We start from the raw sequence: 7,114 nt of genomic DNA on the forward strand, positions 1-7,114 counted from the left end.
TCCTGATGAAGCTGTTCTGCTCCTGCACAAACAAACCAGTGATCAGATGTCAACAAAGGAAAAGAGCAACCACGCGCACCCAGAAGCAGAAAGTAAACCATATACTTACGCTGGGGGCTGCGCTGGGGGCTGCTCTGCGAAGTGATGGCCGGATCCGGCAAGGTGGTCTCGGGCGCGCCTCCTGTCGTCGAAGTGGGCTCGTCCTCGATGATCACCACCTGAGCCTTGGCCCTCTTCGCCGCCCTCTGGGCCAGAGTCCTGAAAAGGGAGAGTCCAGGGTGGGTCAGATCAGATGCAAGACAGGAATGGCAAGTTGAAGAACTACAAGAACAACAAGGGAATCTTACTCTTCTTCCTCTTCCTCGTCGGAGCTGAGCGCGGAGAGGTTGCAGTTCGTCCCACCTCCAGCGCGACGAGGTGGAGGGGTGGGATCCCTTGACCGCTTGGCGGGGACTGCAGCGTCAGCCCGAGATGACCCCGCCCCAGTTGCCACTGCGGTGGGAGGCGCACCCGCGGCAACCGTACTTGCCGCGGCGGAGCGCGTCGCGCGGCGCTGCGTCTGTTGACCAGCTTGCCGCCCTGCTGCGTCCCCGATCCTGCGGAGGCGCCTTCTTGGCTGCACTGGGGGCTGCGTTCCGGGCCCTGTTCCCGGCAAGCTCCCCGGAGATGGCGGGCCGCTCGCACCCTCGGCGGGCTCACTCAACTCGGCGTCGGGCGCGGCAAGCTCTTCTTCGTCTTCGGGCCACTCCCGCTCAGCAAGACTCATCGTCGATGCCGCGTCCGCTTCCTCCACCGTGAACCCAAATTCACACGTGGCTGCGGCTGCCGCCGCCTCTTCCGCCCTGGTGGCGATGCGTTCCATCTCTTGATCGGTGGTGTCGCGGGTGAGGAGCTTCTTGTCGTCAGCATTGACCGCTACTTCCACTAGGCTGTCGAAGAACTGCTGCACAACGTCTCCGGCAGGCTCTTGCCAAGTTGGAGCGATCCCGTGCGAATCACACAACGGCATCATGGCGCAGATGCGGTCGCGCGAGGAGTTTTTGCATAGAGGAACGACGCCTGCCGGCAACCTGAACCACTCAGGATGCTGTGGGTCGTGCTTGAATATCTCCTTGAGTATCCCGTCCAACTCTATGACGGTGAAATTGAAGTTGAGGCCTGGGCGCAACCTCATGATATCTGCCGGGCCTCCAAATTCCCAGGCGGGTCTCCCCCTCGCCTGCAGAGGGGCGATGCGCCGGTGAAGGAAATCTGCGCCGACAGCTCCTACAGTCAGCCCGGCAAGTCTGAGACGCAAGATCCGAGTGGTGGCAATCTTCAGCTTGTCGTCGTCCACGGACAGAGCGCTCCAGTCATTGCCACACACTGCTGGCGCTTGGCGCAGGGCGGTGAACGGCTGCGGGCTCTCTTCTACAACCTAGCACCAATCTGCTCTCCACTCATCCCACTTGCTGCGGAGCTCCCCCTCCAGATAGGTCTCCTTCTTGCCGGCCCGCGAGATCCAGGCGATCCCGCCGGCAAGAGGTTCCCCTCTCTCGACACGAGGCATAAAGAAATGGCGGAAGAGAGCTACGTTGGGGTGGACTCCGACAAAGTTTTCGCATAAATGGGCGAAAACTGCCATGGTCAGAATGGCGTTGGGGGTGAAGTCAAGGAGGTGGAGTCCATAGGTGTTCATGACGTTGCAAAAGAAATCAGAGAATGGCGGGCAGAGCCCACAGTAGAAGAACACGGCGAAGAAAGGATATCCGCCAACTGGAGCTACTTGCGAGGCGACGGCGGAGAGTACCTTCGTGCGTAGATGCGCCCGCGTCTCCGTCGACCAGAAGAGATAGTACCACTCCCTCAGCTCCTTCGCAGAGAGCTCGGGGGGGGGAAGTGGCCCGCTCCTTCCGCAACGCCTCAAGCCGCTGCGCTTCGGTCGACTTCACAGCTTTCGCGGCCGCGGCCTTCGTAACCTTCCCCTTCCCGGGCTTCGGAGGCATGGCGGAGGCGGTGGGGGAGATCGACGGCGCTGGTGGTGCCGGCAGCGACGGGGGCGGAGCGCTGCCCTCTTTCAACTCTGCAAGCGGAGGAGGGCGTCAGAGATTTCTGAGATTGTAGCAGCGAAGGGCGAAGGTGGGGCCCTATTTCCCCTGCTTATAAAGAGGGACGGGGCGGACATTTCGGCCTTCCAAATAAACAACCACCCACGATCTCACCCACGACTCGGCGATTGACGTGTGCCGTTACGGGGGGCGCGGTGGATACGGAGTTAGATTCGGCATAACCCAGGCTCCGCGCGTGCCCGTGCCCTGTTTTGGGCCTGGCCCAACAGCGCTCGGCACCGTGTGTGGCCCAGGCCCGGGGGCTCCTATCGGTGTACTAGAGTAGGGGTACCCTAGTATCCCGAACTTGTGCACGGGCAGTTGCAGCGCCGTGCGGCAAGGCTCGCCGGACGACCGCCAGAGTCCTCCGTGGGTTCCTTTGGAGCCATTCAAGAACAAAGCATTCAAGATGAAGAGACAAGGCCCCGGCAAGAGGAGCTTGCCGGGAAGGCCAACCACGACACTTCAAGAAACTTGCCACGATGCATCGCACGTCCCGGCAAGGTCCGGTGAGCGACAAGCTTCTGGACTCGGCAAGACGACGACCCCAACAAGGTACTCGCCGGGGGCCCGCTGCCACTCTGAACACACGCTCCAGCGCACCCACCCGCGTGTCGCCATGAGGCTTCCGCAGGGGCACGTGGCGGGAGCCTGTGCAGCCAGGGGTACGCGGTGGCAAGCGGAGATGAAGAGAAGGCCATCGTGGCAAACGGTGGCGCTCCTAACGGTCACTTTTTGCACTGTTTAGGCAACTCAGACGGGCATTCAATGACCTTGTCCCCTGCCGTCAGAGTTAGGTAGGGTGCACTGTGTCCATAGTAGCGGTAGCTGCACCTACCGCATCCTTTTCCATTTTTACCCTTCTAGTCTACGTTGCCACCTGTCGGTGACCCCTTGAAAGTATAAAAGGAGGCCCAAGCGCAACGTAGAAGAGGGTCGTCTCATTCGGAACATCAGGAACACTCTCACGCTCGGTCTGGCAGCGTCCATCGCTCCTGAGCAAGAATTCAATACACACAAACAAGCAGCAGTAGGGTTTTACGCATCCGTGCGGCCCGAAGCTGGGTAAAACTGCTCGCGTGTACTGCCTCGATCCGCTCTTTGCGCGGCCTCCGCCCCCCTCCGAACCGAAAGGGGCCCGGTCCCCATAGGTGTTGGTGGATCAGTTTCCCCGACATGATAGAAATGAGAATGAATTTCAAACACCAGTGCATCGTTGATTGCCGACAAAACATTGAGATGCCTGGTTTTAAAATTCTAGTAAATCCAAAACTCGTGTGAAATTCATGAAACTTGGCATGCTATCATGGAGCGGCATCAACATGCCATGGTGCAAATTTTGTCCCATTTGGGGCAGGTTTGGGTAGATGCATCTCACGAACCAGAGCTTCTCACAACAAGCGTGATGGTTTTCGGTAGGGAACGTCCCACCTTTGGGGATGAAACGATATCCATTGCCTCTTATTGCTTTCAATTTTTTTCTCGTGTCAAAATAGAACAACATGAGTGTTGTGTGAATTTTTGTGTTTTTTCGGGGTTCGTTTGGACATGTTTATGCATTAACTGAGTTATCAATGCATTTATGTGCATAATTCAGATTTGAACTACATGCACATGTGTAACACCCTCAATGCGACTATAGCTCCCACGTGTCGAGGCACGACTTAGAGACATAATCGCATTGAAGGCATATGTTGCAAGTTAGGCAATCTTCACAAACATCCCATGTAATGTAATAATAAAAGGGGAGAACATAGTTGGCTTACACTCGCCACGTCAATCAAGAACATAAATAACATTACATCATCCAAAACACTCATGGCCCGACTATGGCGCCAAAATAGAAGAAAAACCCAACATGCGACAACGGTCCCAATCACCCCCAACTGGACACCACTACTGATCATCAGGAAAAGACACGTAGTAACGCTGAGAGTCCTTGTCGAACTCCCACTTGAGCTCGTACTCGTCACCTGGAGCGGAATCACCTGGACCTGCATCTGGAGTAATAGGATCTGTGAGCCACAGGGACTCAGCAATCTCGCACCCTCGCGATCAAGACTATTTAAGCTTATAGGAAGGGCAAGGCAAAATATGAGTGGAGCTGCAGCAAGCGACTAGCAAGTATGGTGGCTAACTTATTCGCAAAAGAGAGCGAGAAGAGGGAGCAAACCACGAGCGAGAAGCTAGAGGAACAACCTGCGCAAGCATTACTCCAACACCGTGTCCACTTCCCGGACTCCGACGAGAAGGGGCCATCGCGGTAACACACTCAGTTGATTCATTTTAATTAATTAAGGTTCAAGTTATCTACAACCAGACATTAACAAACTCCCATCTGCCCATAACCGCGGGCACGACTTTTGAATGTTCAATCCCTGCAGGGGAGTCCCAACTTAGCCCATGACAAGCTCTCACGGTCAACGAAGGAATAGACCTCCACCCGAGACACACCGATCAGACTCGGTAACCCGGTACAACAAGACAATTCATCAGGTTAAAACAAGACCAGCAACACCGCCCGAATGTGCCGACAAATCCCGATAGGAGCTGCACATATCTCTTTCTCAGGGCACACTCAGATTGTCCTAGGTACGGGTAGGCCAGCCCAGAGTTGCCCCTGGTGGCCACCGGTAGCTGACAGGTGGACCAACACTCAGAGGAGCACTGGCCCGGGGGGGGGGGGTAAAATAAGATGACCCTTGAGTCTGCAGAACCCAAGGGAAAGAAAAGGCTAGGTGGCAAATGGTAAAACCAAGGTTGGGCATTGCTGGAAAAGCTTTAATCAAGGCAAACTATCTAGGGGTTCCCATTATAACCCAACCGCGTAAGGAATGCAAAATCCAGGAACATAACACCGATATGACGGAAACTAGGGCGGCAAGAGTGGAACAAAACACTAGGCAAGAGGCCGAGCCTTCCACCCTTTACCAAGTATATAGATGCATTAAGATAACATAGCAATATAATTATATCCCAACAAGTAAATAAATGATGTTCCAACAAGGAACGGCCTCCAATCTTCACCTGCAACTAGCAACGCTATAAGAGGGGCTGAGCAAAGCGGTAACATAGCCAATCAACGGTTTGCTAGGACATGGTGGGTTAGAGGTTTGACATGGCGATTGGGAGGCTGACAAGCAAAAGGTAGGCATCGTAGCATTGGCATAGCAAAGAGCGAGCAAACTAGCATGGCAAAGATAGTAGTGATTTCGAGGGTATGATCATCTTGCCTGCACAGTTGTCAGAGTTGACTGGATCCTCACAAGCAAACTCAATGGGCTCCTCGGTAGCGAACTCGTCTCCCGGCTCTACCCAACAAGACAAACAAGCAACAAGGATACAATCAACCATGTGCAAGACCAAGCAATAAGATGCAATGATGATATGCTATGCGGGATGCGATGCGGGATGCAAAATGCAAGATATGACAGGAAATGCATGAACCTGGCCTCAACTTGGAATTCCAAGGGTGCCACTGGAAAGATGAGATGAAATCGCTTGAAAACGATATCAAGAACGCCGGAATCGGAGTTACGGTTTGGAAATGGCAAGCGTTTTAAGAATGACACCGGTCTGCGATTTACAGCAAGTAGGCATCTAAATGCAACGAAATGAACATGCTATAGCAACCAAACATGACAACAAAATACATGGAAGGGATGCACACAAGATGCTTAACAAAAGACTAGCACTGAGCCACGGCCAATTCATCCATTATGAGGTTCAAACAAGCATGGCAAAAAAGCAAATGCAAAACAGATTCCAGACTTAGTGAAATTAACACTAGTCTGAAATTTCAGATCACGAAGCTCTCTTCGGAGCAGCAAAACAACATGATACAAGACCTGATTAAGACAAGTAAGAACATGGCATGGAGCTACTCAACAAGCTTAACAAAAGACCCAAAGTGACCTGGGGCCAAAAGGGTTCACAAAATATATTAACGGGCACACGAACATAGCTAAAACACAATCAGTTTTCAGACTTAGTGAAAACTGAGACATGCTGAAATATAACCCACGAAGGCATGTAAACAAGCTCGATGCACTCACCACGGTGCAAGTCATGGAAAGGCAGGCATACATCCATTAATAAGGCACAAAATGCTAGCTAGAAATGGCAAGAACAATGGCATAGCATGCACGGATCAACTACAATAACATCGGCAAAATCGCAAACGAGTTGACGATCTGCCCAGATTCACAACGAAGCAAAAGTAGAGCTCGATTGACTCAAGCTAGGGTGCACCATAATTGCAAACAAAGACATGGATGGATCGAGAAACACATGATTAACAAAACTCCTTTACTGATCATCCTCAAAAGAGGCACGGATCACTAGGAAACAAGCTGAACATATGACATCATGAACTAAATAATCCCAGACTTAGTGAAAACAACTAAGTCTCTGAAAACAGATTTACCGGGTGCCTCACTTTGCAAGATTGCTCAAGTCGCCACACACATTCTAAAAATGCATGGGTTGCACCTCTGGAAAGAAGACAAAATGCTTAACAAAACATATGAAGGACTCACAGGCATAGCATGCACACATTAATCATGTCAAAAATGACAAAAGTCTAAGATGAACTAGCAGATCTGACAATTTACTCACGAAGCCTCCTTCTAACAGCATTTTGGGCATCAAGATGAACTCAAATGAAAATGATGCATTGGAATGAAATTATGTACTCGTCGAGACGAACATTTTGATATACTATATGTCCAAATCGGAGCTACAGATGCGGAGATATCATCGGTCAAAGTATGCTCGAAAAATTATGGTTCGGGGATAAGAAGTCAACCGAGATGATTTTGGATATGAGATCCAGATCGGGACTGCACGGAAATCGAGGAACGCTGAGGGAGCACTGTTCGCCGGAGCTTCACAGGAAATGGCGGGGACGGCGGCCGGAGATGGCGGATCCGAGGCCGGGGTGGCGGCGTGGTGCGGCGGCGAGCTTGGACGGGGGCGGCGGCGAGCTCGGACGGGGCGGCGCCGGCGAGGTGGTGGCCTGGCGAGGC

Source organism: Triticum aestivum, chromosome 4A (assembly GCF_018294505.1).
Source record: "Triticum aestivum cultivar Chinese Spring chromosome 4A, IWGSC CS RefSeq v2.1, whole genome shotgun sequence".
NCBI lineage: Eukaryota > Viridiplantae > Streptophyta > Magnoliopsida > Poales > Poaceae > Triticum > Triticum aestivum.